The sequence below is a fragment of the Panulirus ornatus genome, chromosome 18, assembly GCF_036320965.1.
Source record: "Panulirus ornatus isolate Po-2019 chromosome 18, ASM3632096v1, whole genome shotgun sequence".
In the NCBI taxonomy this organism is placed as follows: Eukaryota; Metazoa; Arthropoda; class Malacostraca; order Decapoda; family Palinuridae; genus Panulirus; species Panulirus ornatus.
This window is the reverse complement of record NC_092241.1, coordinates 56,644,555-56,661,084: the sequence shown is the minus strand read 5'-3', so window position 1 is coordinate 56,661,084 and position 16,530 is coordinate 56,644,555. Positions and strand designations below refer to the sequence as shown.

At 40.7% G+C, this 16,530-nt stretch overlaps 1 long non-coding RNA gene across 1 annotated transcript; it reads left to right on the top strand.

The window, feature by feature from the left end:
- Window positions 1-5,171: 5,171 nt before the first annotated feature.
- On the top strand, window positions 5,172-15,859 carry LOC139755131 (uncharacterized). The gene is made up of 3 exons (XR_011714038.1): window positions 5,172-5,315; window positions 6,669-6,903; window positions 15,358-15,859. It is a non-coding gene; the product is annotated as an uncharacterized lncRNA (long non-coding RNA).
- The last annotated feature ends 671 nt before the right edge of the window (window positions 15,860-16,530 follow it).

The following is a 16,530-nucleotide window of genomic DNA, read 5'->3' as shown; positions in this document are numbered from 1 at the left end:
GAAAAGATATCTGCCTCTGAAGTGTAATAAGTGAGTAACAGTCTGAAATCTGAGGTTAAAACATGACCCTTTTTCCTAAATCATTGAAAAAATAAGGAAATAATCCTATTAAAGCAGGTTTTGGCTGTTCATTGGCCACGTGTGACCTGACATAATCTAAATATTGTGTGAACGACGACACTGTCCACTTTACACCTCAAACTGTGTGACCAAAACACAATCCACTCTACTACACCTCACACTGTGTGACCAGCGACACTATCCACTCTGCACCTCACACTATGTGACCAACAACACTGTCCACTCTACTACACCTCACACTGTGACCAGCGACACTATCCACTCTGCATCTTACGCTGTGTGACCAGCAACATCCACCACCCTACACCTCTTACTGTGTTGCCAGCAACTCTGTCCACTCTGCTCCTCCTATCGTATGGCTACCAACGTTGTCCAACCTACACCTTACATTGTGTGGTCAGCAACACTGTCCTCTCAACATTTCACATTATGTGACCAGCTGCACTCACCACCCTGTTTCATACACAGTGTGATCATCAACTAGTACAGAGTAGAAGGAAATAATCAAACGTTCTTATAGTTATGTTACGTAATTACCCTGAGACACTTTGCAAACTGGAAACAATGTTGAACAGATGATCACCAATATCTTTACCTGGATGATGATGAAAAAATAGTACTATGAGCAAATCCTGATATCTAAAGACGAGTTCCAACCTGAAGATACAGATGTATGGCATCCAGACCATGGTAATCAGTTCAGGCCAACACCAGAGCAGGTTGGGTCTAAGTTCGTGTCTCTGAGTAAAGATAATCACAACAGGGTCCTGGTAGGAGTGCTCTCTCCTCACGTATTGTTGACAGAAGACTAACTATACAGTTCCTCTGATGCCTGCGGTGTGAATGGTTTTTAATCTTGTTGCTGATAGTGTGATGAAACACATCCTCCAAAACATATCAACATGTCGGCCACGGGGAATTGCATACACTTTACCACCCAGGCCACACGTGACCAGCATTCCTCATCCACTCCTCCTGTTCTGAGGTATTTTCATACAACCGACCACCACCAGAAACCATTGTGTCAACATAGGTCAAGAGCCCGGGAGATCCACTGCCATTGTAACGCTTTTGATGTATTTGGAACGATGTCTTTCAGTACAGCGTCAATAACAAGAACAAAGACATTTACTTCACGAAGAGCCAGAGAGGCGGTAATAATGGTCATATGTCAACAGTAGGTCAGGGTAAAGCACTGCTTCCCGCACCTTATTCTTAATATTAATCTGAGACACGTTTGGCCACCCATCCCTGCACTTGTGATGACTTCAACTATTTGTCGTGTTTGGCATGATTAGATTCATGTATCTTTAAGTTGACATTTCTTTTCAAGTATCAGGAATTAGTTGCTATCTCATTCTTTTTCCTTTATCAGTCGAAAAAAAAAAAAAAGTGGCGACGACCCGCTACTCAGTACTGTCTGCTGTGCGAAAAGTCTCAGGGATAATTACATGATATGTTCATGAAATATTAGACGCTACCTTCTCACTTCATACAAGTTGCTAACTACAGAGTGCGAAGCGTGTAGCGTGGACAGTGTTGCTGGCCACGGAATGTGAGGTGTAGCGTGGACAGTGTTGCTGGCCACGGAATGTGAGGTGTAGCGTGGACAGTGTTGCTGGCCACGGAATGTGAGGTGTAGCGTGGACAGTGTTGCTGGCCACGGAATGTGAGGTGTAGCGTGGACAGTGTTGCTGGCCACGGAATGTGAGGTGTAGCGTGGCCAGTGTTGCTGGCCACGGAATGTGAGGTGTAGCGTGGACAGTGTTGCTGGCCATGGAATGTGAGGTGCAGCGTGGACAGTGTTGCTGGCCATGGAATGTGAGGTGTATCGTGGACAGTGTTGCTGGCCACGGAATGTGAGGTGCAGCGCGGGCAGTGTTGCAGGACACAGAATGTGAGGTGCAGCGTGGACAGTGTTGCTGGCCATGGAATGTGAGGTGCAGCGTGGACAGTGTTGCAGGACACAGAATGTGAGGTGCAGCGTGGCCAGTGTTGCTGGCCATGGAATGTGAGGTGTATCGTGGACAGTGTTGCAGGCCACAGAATGTGAGGTGTAGATTGGCCAGTGTTGTTAACCACACATTGTGAGTTGCAGACACACAATGAGCTGTGAGGAGCAGACAATGTTGCTTATCACACAATATAAGGTGTAGAGCTTCACATATAGCACTAACCTAGTTCAGTTTAGGTAATGTGGACCTAAGTCAAAATATTACCTTCATTACAAGCCTCATTTCTTTTTACTTTTCATTTTCTGTTGTATCAAATTCTATCACTCTAAAAATTGGGCATATTTCGTGCTGTTGAAGCGTCTCATGTTTTTTAAGAATAATGTGAAAATGAATATAGGACCTTTAATTCACACTTTCCTTCACAAAACAAAACGTTTGGTGAGAAAAAAGGAAAAAGCAACAGAAAGCCAACAAATGCTACATTTGAGTGCGCGCGCGCGCGCGTGTGTGTGTGTGTGTGTGTGTGTGTGTGTCAATGTACTCCATTTCCAAGTGAAAATCGCCATTCGCGACGCTAAATCACTGCGAGTACATTCTCGTCAAAGAGCTTGTTACTGAAAGTGTATCATACTTCCCCACAACTGGAAGTCTTGCAGCCGCTGGAAAGTGACCTTGCGTAACACAAGGACTCCTTCATTGTTTACAGCTTGAGTAACAATACTTAGAACACAAGAATATGCTAAGGAAACCAGAGAGATGGTAACGAAGGTGTTACATAAACCATACGTGTTGGATTGGCATTACTGTCTAGATACTGTTGTTCATAGTATTATACTGAGGCACGTTTGGCCTCTCGTCCAGCTCTTATGCTGATTTCGTCTTATTACTGTGTTTAAATACAATAGAATTCAAGCAGCAAGAAACCATTTGACCCTTCGAGGATGTTTTGATAGTTAAAGATATCAGAAACTCACATATTAGTATGTTAGGAGCAGAACGGCATACGGATGATTCACAGAGAAAAGAATACGAAACTGTTGACATGATCATAAATGTGCAAACAATGTTAGTCGTGGACATGAGGGAAACCATTTTTGCAATATGTTCTAAAACGTATCTATAGAACTGTTGTCAACCATTCTAAATAGCTAATTGTTCCATAGGTTAACAAGTCCGTTCGAGGTAAAACGTTAACCCATGAGTTTGTCTCCATTACTATGAGTGGAATCAGACGCCTCAGTACTTAAGCAGCTTGTTAGATGAAGATTCTCGAAGCATTTGATAATTCTTGATACCTGTTTTAGTACACCACTTAACATTCTGTTTTCGAGCATAAAAAGATTTAAGTCAGTTGTATTTCATAGCATTTGTTTCCCAGTCCTTGACGCTATACTCTCTCCATTCTGTCTATTATTTTTTTCTTCAGTGGGATGACCAAAACCGGAATCGATATTCAAAATGGGGATGCATCATGAAATGTTAAGAGTAAGGATGATTTTCCTAGACTTCAGTAAGTGGTAATGTCTTATCTCTTCATACAAGCATAAATTACACAATGTGAGGTACAGAATGGACAGTGTTCCTGGCCACACAATGTGAGGTGCAGAGTGGACAGTGTTCCTGGCCACACAATGTGAGGTGCAGAGTGGACAGTGTTCCTGGCCACACAATGTGAGGTGCAGAGTGGACAGTGTTCCTGGCCACACAATGTGAGGTGCAGAGTGGACAGTGCTTCTGGCCACACAATTCTCAGAGTCTATCATAGGTCACCCGAGGCCAGTGACCGCCCTGTACAATTCCTTCATTTTCTCAAGAAAACTGAACAAAAAAAATCAAATTTCCGAGACTGATTCTTAATCTAACTGCGAGTTTTCGCTTTACTCAGTCTTCAGATACTAAGAGGAATTTCTATGATATATTAGGTTACACATACATGCAAGAAGCAAGCTTGTCTCTTGATGACCGCAATGACGTTGAGTATCTATGGTCTGAGAATTATCTTCAACACAGGGACGTACATCTAGTGAAGGTGTTTATGGTCTTGGATGTATCTTGACCACCTGAAGAAGGTGTGATACCTTTTTGATTTGGTTATAACTGGACGTCGACGCCCTTGATGGCCCTAGGAATGGATAGGCTAAATGTCTAATTATAGAACCAATGGACCTAAGTACATTTTTCTTCTGTATTTGTTTATATGTTACAGGTTCTAATGCTGTTGACTTAATCTATTCTATTTATCAAATCCAGCGATCAATATATCTATAGACATTTGAGAATGGCCCATCGTTAGCCGGTGTTTCAAAAGGAGAAGGTGCTGTCATATGACATGAGCCATTGCCTGTATAAGACAACGATCATTGCCAGGAGTTGGGTTGTCATATGACAAGGGCTATTGCCAGAAGTAGGCTCGTGACGAAGTGAGTTTGTGAGGCAGCGCCACTCATGAACAGCAAGTGGACAAAGTCACTCCTGGTAGGGATGGTAACGCCACTCATGAACTGTTGCACGACGTCAGTTGAGAGAGTGTTGTACTGGGGCAGTCATGAGGAGTTGCTTGACCACGTCACTTGCAGAGGAAGATCAGAGTGATCAGACTAGGTCACTCTTGAGGAGGTTGTTGTACTGGACAAGTCTTACTTCTCCTGCTACTTCCTGACTGACTGCTGGTGTTATTGCAGCTGATGACAGATAGATCCTCCTGTGCTCGTGTGTGTTTCTTGAACTAAGTTGCCATTATTCCAGACCTCTCTTGTCAGCTCTCGTAGTGTAGATGGTTGAGATTATAAACGTGCCATCTTCTTATGATGAACCTTTTACCAAAGATGGAATCTTTCTGACCTCCCCGAGAACCTAGGAAGAAATGGTTTCCTACTACTGATAACGACGTATGAAATGTTTCATTTATAGTTAAACTTATCTAACCATGGGATTTTCAGTGGGAATTGTAGTTGCTAGTAATTTTTGGAGAACTGAATTTTGTTATTCCATATGAATAGTTCTCTTTCTTGATGCAAAATATACATTTTAAAATCTTTTCATGTATTTTCTATTCCATTAAAGTATTTGTATTTTTACATCCAAAAAAATATTTTACGTAGGCACCGCAAGAGAGTTGTCAAATCGTCGTCTTTTCATCATAACATTCAACAATTATAGTCAAGGTCACTTCGTCAACCACCAGAGATGAGAGGTATATAAGGGAGGTGAGGCGAGCAGAGGATCAGTAGGAGAGTGAGTCTCAGGAGCAACGGTCCAAGCTAGACACATCAGGAACAAGTAAGTCAAGCACACGACTGGCCTTCATATGACAACCACTTAACTTTACCTGGTGTACATATATATAGTAGGAGACCTGGTGTACATATACAGTAGCATCTGGTGTACATATGTAGTAGCAGACCTGGTGTACATATATAGGAGCAGACCTGGTGTACATATGTAGTAGCAGACCTGGTGTACATATATAGGAGCAGACCTGGTGTTCATATGTAGTAGCAGATCTGGTGTACATATATAGGAGAGGACCTGGTGTACATATATAGGGGCAGACCTGGTGTACATATGTAGTAGCAGATCTGGTGTGCATATATAGGAGAAGACCTGGTGTACATATATAGGAGCAGACCTGGTGTACATATATGATAGGGTAAGAAGACAGGGGAACTCGAGTGTAAAACTCGACCCCTGTAACACACAAATAGTGAAGACGGCTTGACACAAACACACAAGTCATTCGAACTCTTTGCGAAATATATCATTTCCTTACAATTTTTCTGCTGACTGGGCGTTGTAACAGAAATCGTTACATTCCTAGTCATATGTAAAATACTTCGTTGTTCTGAATTGACAAACATAAAGTTATTGAAGTATGTAGATTTTAGAAAGTGATATTTTGATATTTCCGGAACGTTATGATAAAATAACCTTCTGATATTTCCATAATGTTTGATTCATCAGAGTCATGAGGCGCATTCCATGTCTTTTATATACGTTTCTTGATTTCATGCCTATCAACAGCGATGGGTTATTAGACCAGGAAACGTAACACACAAGACAAACATACAGGACGGTGGACTGGATATGTAACTTTAGACCTAACAACTGCCAGGGTCGTTTAGAGAGTCAACCTTAAGTTCGAACCACCAACTGAATTATCTTGAACACCTACAGACCATATATTCTCTCACTATATATTTGACCAGTTACATTCTCTTTCTTAACCAGAGGACTTGATTAACTATTAACAGAAGTATGTCATACAAGTACAAAGTATTGTAAGCTTATAGGCACATCTAACAGTAAGTCTGACCATTAACGTTAAACTTGATAATAACTAATAACTGTATTGTTGTAATCTCACTTAATAAACAAAAATCAGGCAATCAAGTACTTTAAACGTAGGGCCTGAAGAAACAGATCTAAGAAGTAATGGAATAACAAAATAATTTATGAAAAGTGTTATTTCACTTGGCAATATTTGTATGTATACAATATATCATACATCTTAAATGTTCATTAGATATCTTGTATTACTGACGTATGATAAGAAAGAGTCATTAAGTTTATTAGAATATATATTTACCTTGTACGTACGAGTTCAGTAAGATGAGTTGGTTTTCCCTGGTACAGTGAGGGTGTTGCTGCTGCTGCTACTGGTTGGGGTGCTGGTGACCGAGGCTCACCTTGGTCTAGGACTGCGACCCTACCAGAGTCTCTACCAGTATCCCTACCAGAGTCTCTACCACCATCCTTACCTGGGTCTCTACCAGTACCCCTACCAGAGTCTCTACCAGTATCCCTACCAGAATCACTACAAGCCCTACTATAAGTATCCCTTCTGGCCTTCATACCAGTATTCCAATCAGTGAGTCATATTCAAGTAAACAATTTACAATTTACATTTTACTCTTTCGCTTCACATGTTCCTTTTCTTTCCTGTCTTATTCCATCTTTATCATGTGTTTCTTGTGTTTGTTGGAGGAAATCGTACTTTCCGCTAATTGATATCCAATATAGATATTCAAGTAGCAGTAGTGAACCAGTGATGTGAAGGTAAACTTGAGAATGCTCTCTACCATATTCTCTCTCTCTCTCTCTCTCTCTCTCTCTCTCTCTCTATATATATATATATATATATATATATATATATATATATATATATATATATATATATATATATATATATATATATAATTCATTCATTTATGATAGTTTGTCGCTGTCTCCCGAAAGAATGGCCCAACCCACCCACATACACATGTATATACATAAACACCTACACGCGCACATATACATACCTATACATTTCAACGTATGAATACATATACATACACAGACAAATACATATATATACATGTACATATCCATACTTGCTGCCTTCATCCAATCCTACGCCACCCCGCCACACATGAAATGGCAACCCCCACCCCCCCCGCGCGCTAAGAAAAGACAAGAAAGGCCACATTCCTTCACACTCAGTCTCTAGCTGTCATGCACCGAAACCACAGCTCCCTCTCCACATCCAGGCCCCACAAAACTTTCCATGGTTTTCCCGAGACGTTCACATACCTTGGTTCAATCCATTAATAGCACGTCGACCCCGGTATACCACATCGTTTCAATTCACTCTCTTCCTTGCACGCCTTTCACCCTCCTCTATGTTCAGTCCCCAGTCGCTCAAAATCTTTTTCACTAAATCCTTCCACCTTCAATTTGGTCTTCCACTTCTCGTTCCCTCCACCTCTGACACATATACTATCTTTGTCAACCGTTCCTCACTCATTCTCTCCATGTGACCAAACCATTTCAATACACTCTCTTCTGCTCTCTCAATCACACTCTTTTTATTGCCACGCATCTCTCTTACCCTTTCATTACTTACTCGATCAAACCACCTCACACAACATATTGTCCTCAAACATCTCATTCCCAGCACATCCACCCTCCTCCGCACAACCCTATCTATAACCCACGCCTCGCAACTATATACCAGTGTTGGAAGCACTATTCCTTCAAACATAACCATTTTTTCTCTCCGAAATAACGTTCTAGCCCTCCACACATTCTTCAACCCTCACAGAACCTTCGCCCCTTCCCCCATCCAATGACTCACTTCTGCTTCCATGGTTCCATCTGCTGCTAAATCCACTCCCAGATATCTAAAACACTTCACTTCCTCCAGCTTTTCTCTATTCAAACTTACCTACTAAACCTAATAACCTTGCTCTTATTCACATTTACTCTCAGCTTTCTTCTTTCACACACTTTACCAAACTCAGTCACCAACTTCTGCAGTTTCTCACCCGAATCAGCCACCAGCGCTGTATCATCAGCGAACAACAACTGACTCATTTCCCAAGCCCTTTCATCCACAACAGACTGCATACTTGCCCCTCACTCCAAAAAATCTTGCATTCACCTCCCTAACATCCCCATCCATAAACAGATTTAACAGCCATGGAGACATCACGCAACCCTGCCGCAAACCGACATTTACTGGGAACCAATCACTTTCCTCTCTTCCTACACGTTCACATGCCTTATATCCTTGACAAAAACTTTTCACTGCTTCTTTCAACTTGCCTCCCACACCATATACTCATAATACCTTCCACAAAGCATCTCTATCAACTCACATAGTTATATTATATGCCTTCTCCAGATCCATAAATGCTACATACAAATCCATCTGTTTTTCTGAGTATTTCTCCCATACATCTTCAAAGCAAACACCTGACCCACACATCCTCCACCACTTCTGAAACCACACTGATCTTCCCTAATCTGATGCTCTGTACATGCCTTTACCCTCTCAATCAATACCCCCCTTTGCCTTTGTACAATGGCACTATGCATGCATTCCGCTAATCATCAGGCACTACACCATGAACCATACATATGTTGAATATCCTTTCCAACCAGTCAACAACACACTCACCCCGTTTTTTAATAAATTCCACTGCAATACCATCCAAACCCGCCGCCTTGCCGGCTTTCATTTTCTGCAGAGCCTTCACTACCTCTTCTCTGTTCACCAAACCATTCTCCTTGACCCTCTCACTTCGCACACCACCTCGACCAAAACACTCAATATCTGCCACTCTATCATCAAACACATTCAACAAACCTTCAAAATACTCACTCCATCTTCTCACTTCACCACTACTTGTTTGTATTACGCACTTTATTTAACTCCTTCCAAAACATCTTTAATTCTCCCTAAAATTCAATGATACTCTCTCACCCCAACTCTCATTTGCCCTCTTTTTCACCTCTTTCACCTTTCTCTTGACCTCCTGCCTCTTTCTTTTATACATCTTCCAGTCATTGGCACTACTTTCCTGCAAAAATCGTCCAAACGCCTCTCTCTTCTCTTTCACTAACAATCTTACTTCATTCCACCACTCACTACCCTTTCAAATCTGCCCACCTCCCAGCTTTCTCATGCCACAAGCATCTTTTGCGCAAGCAATCACTGCTTCCCTAAATACATCCCATTCCTCCCCGACTCCTCTTACGTCATCTAGTCTCACCTTTTTCCATTCTCCACTCAATTTCTCCTGGTACTTCCTCACACAAGTCTCCTTTCCAAGTTCACTTACTCCCACCACTCTCTTCACCCCAACATTCTCTCTTCTTTTCTGAAAACCTTTACAAATCCTCACCTTCGCCTCCACAAGATAATGATCAGACATCCTTCCAGTTGCACCTCTCAGCACAACATCCAAAAGTCTCGCTTTCACGCGCCTATCAATAAACACGTACTCCAATAACGCTCTCTGGCCATCTCTCCTACTTGCATAGGTATACTTATGCATATCTCTCTTTTTAAAGCAAGTATTCTCCTCACCAGTCCTTTTTCAGCACATAAATCTACAAGCTCTTCACCATTTCCATTTACAACATTGAATCATATACATAATTCTTCATTCCACCACTTACTACCCTTTCTAATCTGCCCGCCTCTCACCTTTCTCATGCCACAGGCATCTTTTGAGTCCACGGGAAAAATTAGAACACGAGAAGTTCCCTAGTGCATTTTCGTGCCATAATTACATCATCAGGGAGATATAAGAAAAGAAAATTAGTTAGCTGATATACAACGAAGAGACGCAGCTAGGACGCCATTTGGTAAACATGGGATTGTCCAAGACAGACAAAGAGCGTATCATAAACTAATTATGTGGACAAGAAGGGGAATTGCTTACAAATTTCATAAACAATAAAGCTATCCAATTTGTATAGACCATCACCAATATTAAGGTTATAATTCTTTGAGTATCTAATAATAGAAGATTCAATGATATTTCTCGTTGTACTGAAGTTAGAGTTGATAACTGAGATGGCATTACTCCAGTCAATACAATGCTCGTAGTTTTTAACGTGATTAAACAAGGCATTTGATTCTTGTCCTGTTCTTATACTATATTCATGTTACTTAAGTCTAACAGAAAGATCCTTACCAGTCTGCCCAACATAAAAGTTATCGCAATTTCTACATGGCACTTTATAGATGCACCCAGGAGAATTTTCTGGTGAGTTCCTGATTACGATATTCTTTATAGTGTTATTGTTGCTGAAGGCAACATTTACATTAAAGGATTTAAACAACATGGGAAGTAAAGTAAAATTATCATCAAAAGGGAGAGCTAAAAGATTCTTGGTGTCAGTGGGAGGTTTGTGTTAAACTCTATAGAACGATTTTGCTAACTTAAGGGATTTATCAGTGACAGATCTAGGGTACTTTAACTTAGATCCAATAGAATATATCTTCTCAAACTCATCATCAGTAAACTCTGGACTGCAAATACGTAATGCCCTAAGGAACATAAATTGAAATTATGATTATTCAACTCTCATGTTGAGATGAGTAATAATGGATATATGAGCATACACTGGTAGGTTTTCTGTATATGCTAAACTTAAACTTGTTTCCTTGCCTATGGATCATGCAATCTAAAGATGGTAAAATACCGTTATTGTCATTTTCTACAGTAAATTTGATGGAAGGTACTAAATTGTTAAGTAAGGGGAGAAATATTTGTAAATTTTCATTTGTTGGCCAAACACAAAGAACATCATCTACATACCTAAACCAAATTGCATTAGAAGGTAAGATATCCTTTAGTAATTTTATTAAAGATTACTTAGTACCAAATTCTTTAGCATAATATTCTCCAATGAATTGAAATACACAGTCATTTATGCGCAATTTAATCAGGTCAATGAAAACTAACTTTAAAGCAGGTAAATGAATATCATCCAAAACATCAAATAAATATTGTAAAAGGTCATCAACTGGAACTTTTGCGAAAAGTGAGGAAACATCAAAGCTAACAAGTTTGAAATCAAAATTAACATTGATATTGTTTAGCTTGTTGACTAAATCTACATTGTTCATGATATCAGAATTTGATATCTTACCCACTAAAGGGCTTGATAAAGATACTAAGCGTTTTGACAATCTGTATGTGATGGAGCCTACTCAACTCACTATAGGTCTTGCTGGAAAATTTTGTTCATGTGTTTTGACAAGTCCATACATATATGGCAATGAAAAGGACAAAGATGATAAACTTTTGATAAGAGAATCATTACCTTTCAACAACAACATCATTTCTTTATTGAAATGGGAATTAACTGCTATTTCCCGCGTTAGCGAGGTAGCGTCAAGAACAGAGGACTGAGCCTTAGAGGGAAAATGCTCACTTGGCCCCCTTCTCTATTCCTTCTTTTGGAAAATCAAAAACTGGAGGGGAGGATTCCAGCCCCCAGCTCCCTCCCCTTTAAGGGAATACGTGGGAAGTATTCTTTCTCCCCTAACCCCAGGGACATCACATTCGGACATTCACTTGCTTTGCAAATGGCGTCCTACCTACGTCTCTTCCTTGTAAATAAATGACTCTTATATTTCTCTCTTGTATCTCCTTTCATAACGTGATTATTGCACGAAAGTGCACTTGGGAACTTATCGTGTTTCATTTCCCAGTGTACTCATGGGAATATATATATATACCAAATGGCGTCCTAGCTTCGTCTCTTCGATGTATATCAACTGACTGTTATATTTCTCTCTTGTGTCTCCCTGATGATGTGATTATTACACGAAAGTGCACTTGGGAACTTTTCGTGTTTCATTTTCCCCGTGGACTCATAGGAATATCTTGATCACGCGCAAAACTGTGATCCTTTCCAATATATATATATATATATATATATATATATATATATATATATATATATATATATATATATATATATATATATATATATATATATATATATCACAGTTTTGCGCGTGATCAAGATATTCCTATGAGTCCACGGGGAAAATGAACAAACTTATACCTCTGAAATTTGAGCACTCACTCTTATCCCCTTTGCCTTTGTACAATGGCACCTCACCATGAGTCATACATACATTATATAACCTTACCAACCAGTCAATAAAACAGTCACACCCTTTTTTTTATAAAATCCACTGCAATACCATCCAAACCTGCTGCCTTGCCGGCTTTCATCTTCCGCAAAGCTTTTACTACCTCTTCTCTGTTTACCAAATCATTTTCCCTAACCCTCTCACTTTGCACACCACCTCGACCAAAACACCCTATATCTGCCACTCTGTCATCAGACACATTCAACAAACCTTCAAAATACTCATTCCATCTCCTTCTCACATCACCACTACTTGTTATCACCTCCCCATTTACGCCCTTCACTGAAGTTCCCATTTGCTCCCTTGTCTTACGCACTTTCTTTACCTCCTTCCAGAACATCTTTTTATTCTCCCTAATATTTAATAATACTCTCTCACCCCAACTCTCATTTGCCCTTTTTTTCACCTCTTGCGCCTTTCTCTTGACCTCCTGTCTCTTTCTTTTATACATCTCCCACTCAATTGCATTTTTTCCCTGCAAAAATCATCCAAATGCATCTTTCTTCTCTTTCACTAATACTCTTACTTCTTCATCCCAACACTCACTACCCTTTCTAATCAACCCACCTCCCACTCTTTTCATGCCACAAGCATCTTTTGCGCAATCCATCACTGATTCCCTAAATACATCCCATTCCTCCCCCACTCCCCTTACTTCCATTGTTCTCACCTTTTTCCATTCTGTACTCAGTCTCTCCTGGTACTTCCTTACACAAGTCTCCTTCCCAAGCTCACTTACTCTCACCACCCTCTTCACCCCAACATTCACTCTTCTGAAAACGCATACAAATCTTCACCTTAGCCTCCACAAGATAATGATCAGACATTCCTCCAGTTCCACATCTCAGCACATTAACATCCAAAAGTCTCTCTTTCGCGCCTGTCAATTAACACGTAATCCAATAACGCTCTCTGGCCATCTCTCCTACTTACATACGTATACTTATGTATATCTCGCTTTTTAAACCAGGTATTCCCAATCACCAGTCCTTTTTCAGCACATAAATCTACAAGCTTTTCACCATTTCCATTTACAACACTGAATACCCCATGTATACCAATTATTCCCTCAACTGCCACATTACTCACCTTTGCATTCAAATCACCCATCACTATAACCCGGTCTCGTGCATCAAAACCACTAACACACTCATTCAGCTGCTCCCAAAACACTTGCCTCTCAGGATCTTTCTTCTCATGCCCAGGTGCATATGCACCAATAATCACCCATCTCTCTCCATCAACTTTCAGTTTTACCCATATTAATCGAGAATTTACTTTCTTACATTCTATCACATACTCCCACAACTCCTGTTTCAGGAGTACTGCTACTCCTTCCCTTGCTCTTGTCCTCTCACTAACCCTGATATAGTTGATAGAGATGCTCTATGGAAGGTATTAAGAATATATGGTGTGGGAGGCAAGTTGTTGGAAGCAGTGAAAAGTTTTTATCGAGGACGTAAGGCATGTGTACGTGTAGGAAGAGAGGAAAGTGATTGGTTCTCAGTGAATGAAGGTTTGCGGCAGGGGTGTGTGATGTCTCCATGGTTGTTTAATTTGTTTATGGATTGGGTTGTTAGCGAGGTGAATGCAAGAGTTTTGGAAAGAGGGGCAAGTATGAAGTCTGTTGTGGGTGAGAGAGCTTGGGAAGTGAGTCAGTTGTTGTTCGCTGATGATACAGCGCTGGTGGCTGATTCATGTGAGAAACTGCAGAAGCTGGTGACTGAGTTTGGTAAAGTGTGTGAAAGAAGAAAGTTAAGAGTAAATGTGAATAAGAGCAAGGTTATTAGGTACAGTAGGGTTGAGGGTCAAGTCAATTGGGAGGTAAGTTTGAATGGAGAAAAACTGGAGGAAGTAAAGTGTTTTACATATCTGGGAGTGGATCTGGCAGCGGATGGAACCATGGAAGCGGAAGTGAATCATAGGGTGGGGGAGGGGGCGAAAATCCTGGGAGCCTTGAAGAATGTGTGGAAGTCGAGAACATTATCTCGGAAAGCAAAAATGGGTATGTTTGAAGGAATAGTGGTTCCAACAATGTTGTATGGTTGCGAGGCGTGGGCTATGGATAGAGTTGTGCGCAGTAGGGTGGATGTGCTGGAAATGAGATGTTTGAGGACAATGTGTGGTGTGAGGTGGTTTGATCGAGTAAGTAACGTAAGGGTAAGTGAGACGCGTGGAAATAAAAAGAGCGTGGTTGAGAGAGCAGAAGAGGGTGTTTTGAAATGGTTTGGGCACATGGAGAGAATGAGTGAGGAAAGATTGACCTAGAGGATATATGTGTCGGAGGTGGAGGGAACGAGGAGAAGTGGGAGACCAAATTGGAGGTGGAAAGATGGAGTGAAAAAGATTTTGTGTGATCGGGGCATGAACATGCAGGAGGGTGAAAGGAGGGCAAGGAATAGAGTGAATTGGATCGATGTGGTATACCGGGGTTGACGTGATGTCAGTGGATTGAATCAGGGCATGTGAAGCGTCTGGGGTAAACAATGGAAAGCTGTGTAGGTATGTATATTTGCGTGTGTGGACGTGTATATATATACATGTGTATGGGGTTGGGTTGGGCCATTTCTTTCGTCTGTTTCCTTGCGCTACCTCGCAAACGCGGGAAACAGCGACAAAGCAAAAAAAAAGAAAAATATATATATATATATATATATATAGGTATATATATATATATATATATATATATATATATATATATATATATATATATATATATATATATATATATATATATATATATATATATACACGTGTGTGTGTGTGTGTGTGTGTGTGTGTGTGTGTGTGTGTGTGTTTCTGTGTGTGTGTGTAAAGATTAACAATAATTATTTTCACTCTCGCACGGTATCACAGACTGAATCGAAATGCTCTTAACAGGCCATGGTAAACTCCTGCTGTGAACCGTTTCTTCCGTCATCCTCCTCATCATCCACACATGTTCTTCCTGTGGAAAGTGTCACCACAGGGATTAGATGATGGCCTTATCTACAGAAAATGGAAGCTGGGATATTGTCATATGTGGAACACGTGGAGAACCGTGGTACTGATGTTGACAACCGAGAATGGAAGAAACTCACAGTCCCACATCACATGAAAGACCAGCATCATCACACACAACAAACAATCAGGATGACCACAGAAAACGTGTGACTGGGACCACTAAACAGAAAAGACTGAGACACAATAAACATTGACCTGTGTCTGCTGATAGTGACGTAAGGTCACTAACACTTCACGTTACAAAGGCTGGGAGAGTAGGCAAGAACTTGTTGTATTCAGTCATGTTATTTGCATATTACGAAAAACGTATTGTATAAAAAGTGATTTAGTTCTCCATATTGGTAATGTTAAAATTTAAGAAATATATTAAGCAATCATCCCAGTTTAGTTTTCCTACGGCTTCCTTGCTGTGCAAAGTGTGAGGGTTAGGGAAAATGATTTGGTAAACAGAGAAGAGGTAGTAAAAGCTTTGCGGAAGATGAAAGCCGGCAAGGCAGCAGGTTTGGATGGTATTGCAGTGGAATCTATTAAAAAAGGGGGTGACTGTATTGTTGACTGGTTGGTAAGGTTATTTAATGTATGTATGACTCATGGTGAGGTGCCTGAGGACTGGCGGAATGCGTGCATAGTGCCATTGTACAAAGGCAAAGGGGATAAGAGTGAGTGCTCTAATTACAGAGGTATAAGTTTGTTGAGTATTCCTGGTAAATTATATGGGAGGGTATTGATTGAGAGGGTGAAGGCATGTACAGAGCATCAGATTGGGGAAGAGCAGTGTGGTTTCAGAAGTGGTAGAGGATGTGTGGATCAGGTGTTTGCTTTGAAGAATGTATGTGAGAAATACTTAGAAAAGCAAATGGATTTGTATGTAGCATTTATGGATCTGGAGAAGGCATATGATAGAGTTGATAGATATGCTCTGTGCAAGGTATTAAGAATATATGGTGTGGGAGGCAAGTTGTTAGAAGCGGTGAAAAGTTTTTATCGAGGATGTAAGGCATGCGTACGTGTAGGAAGAGAGGAAAGTCATTGGTTCTCAGTGAATGTAGG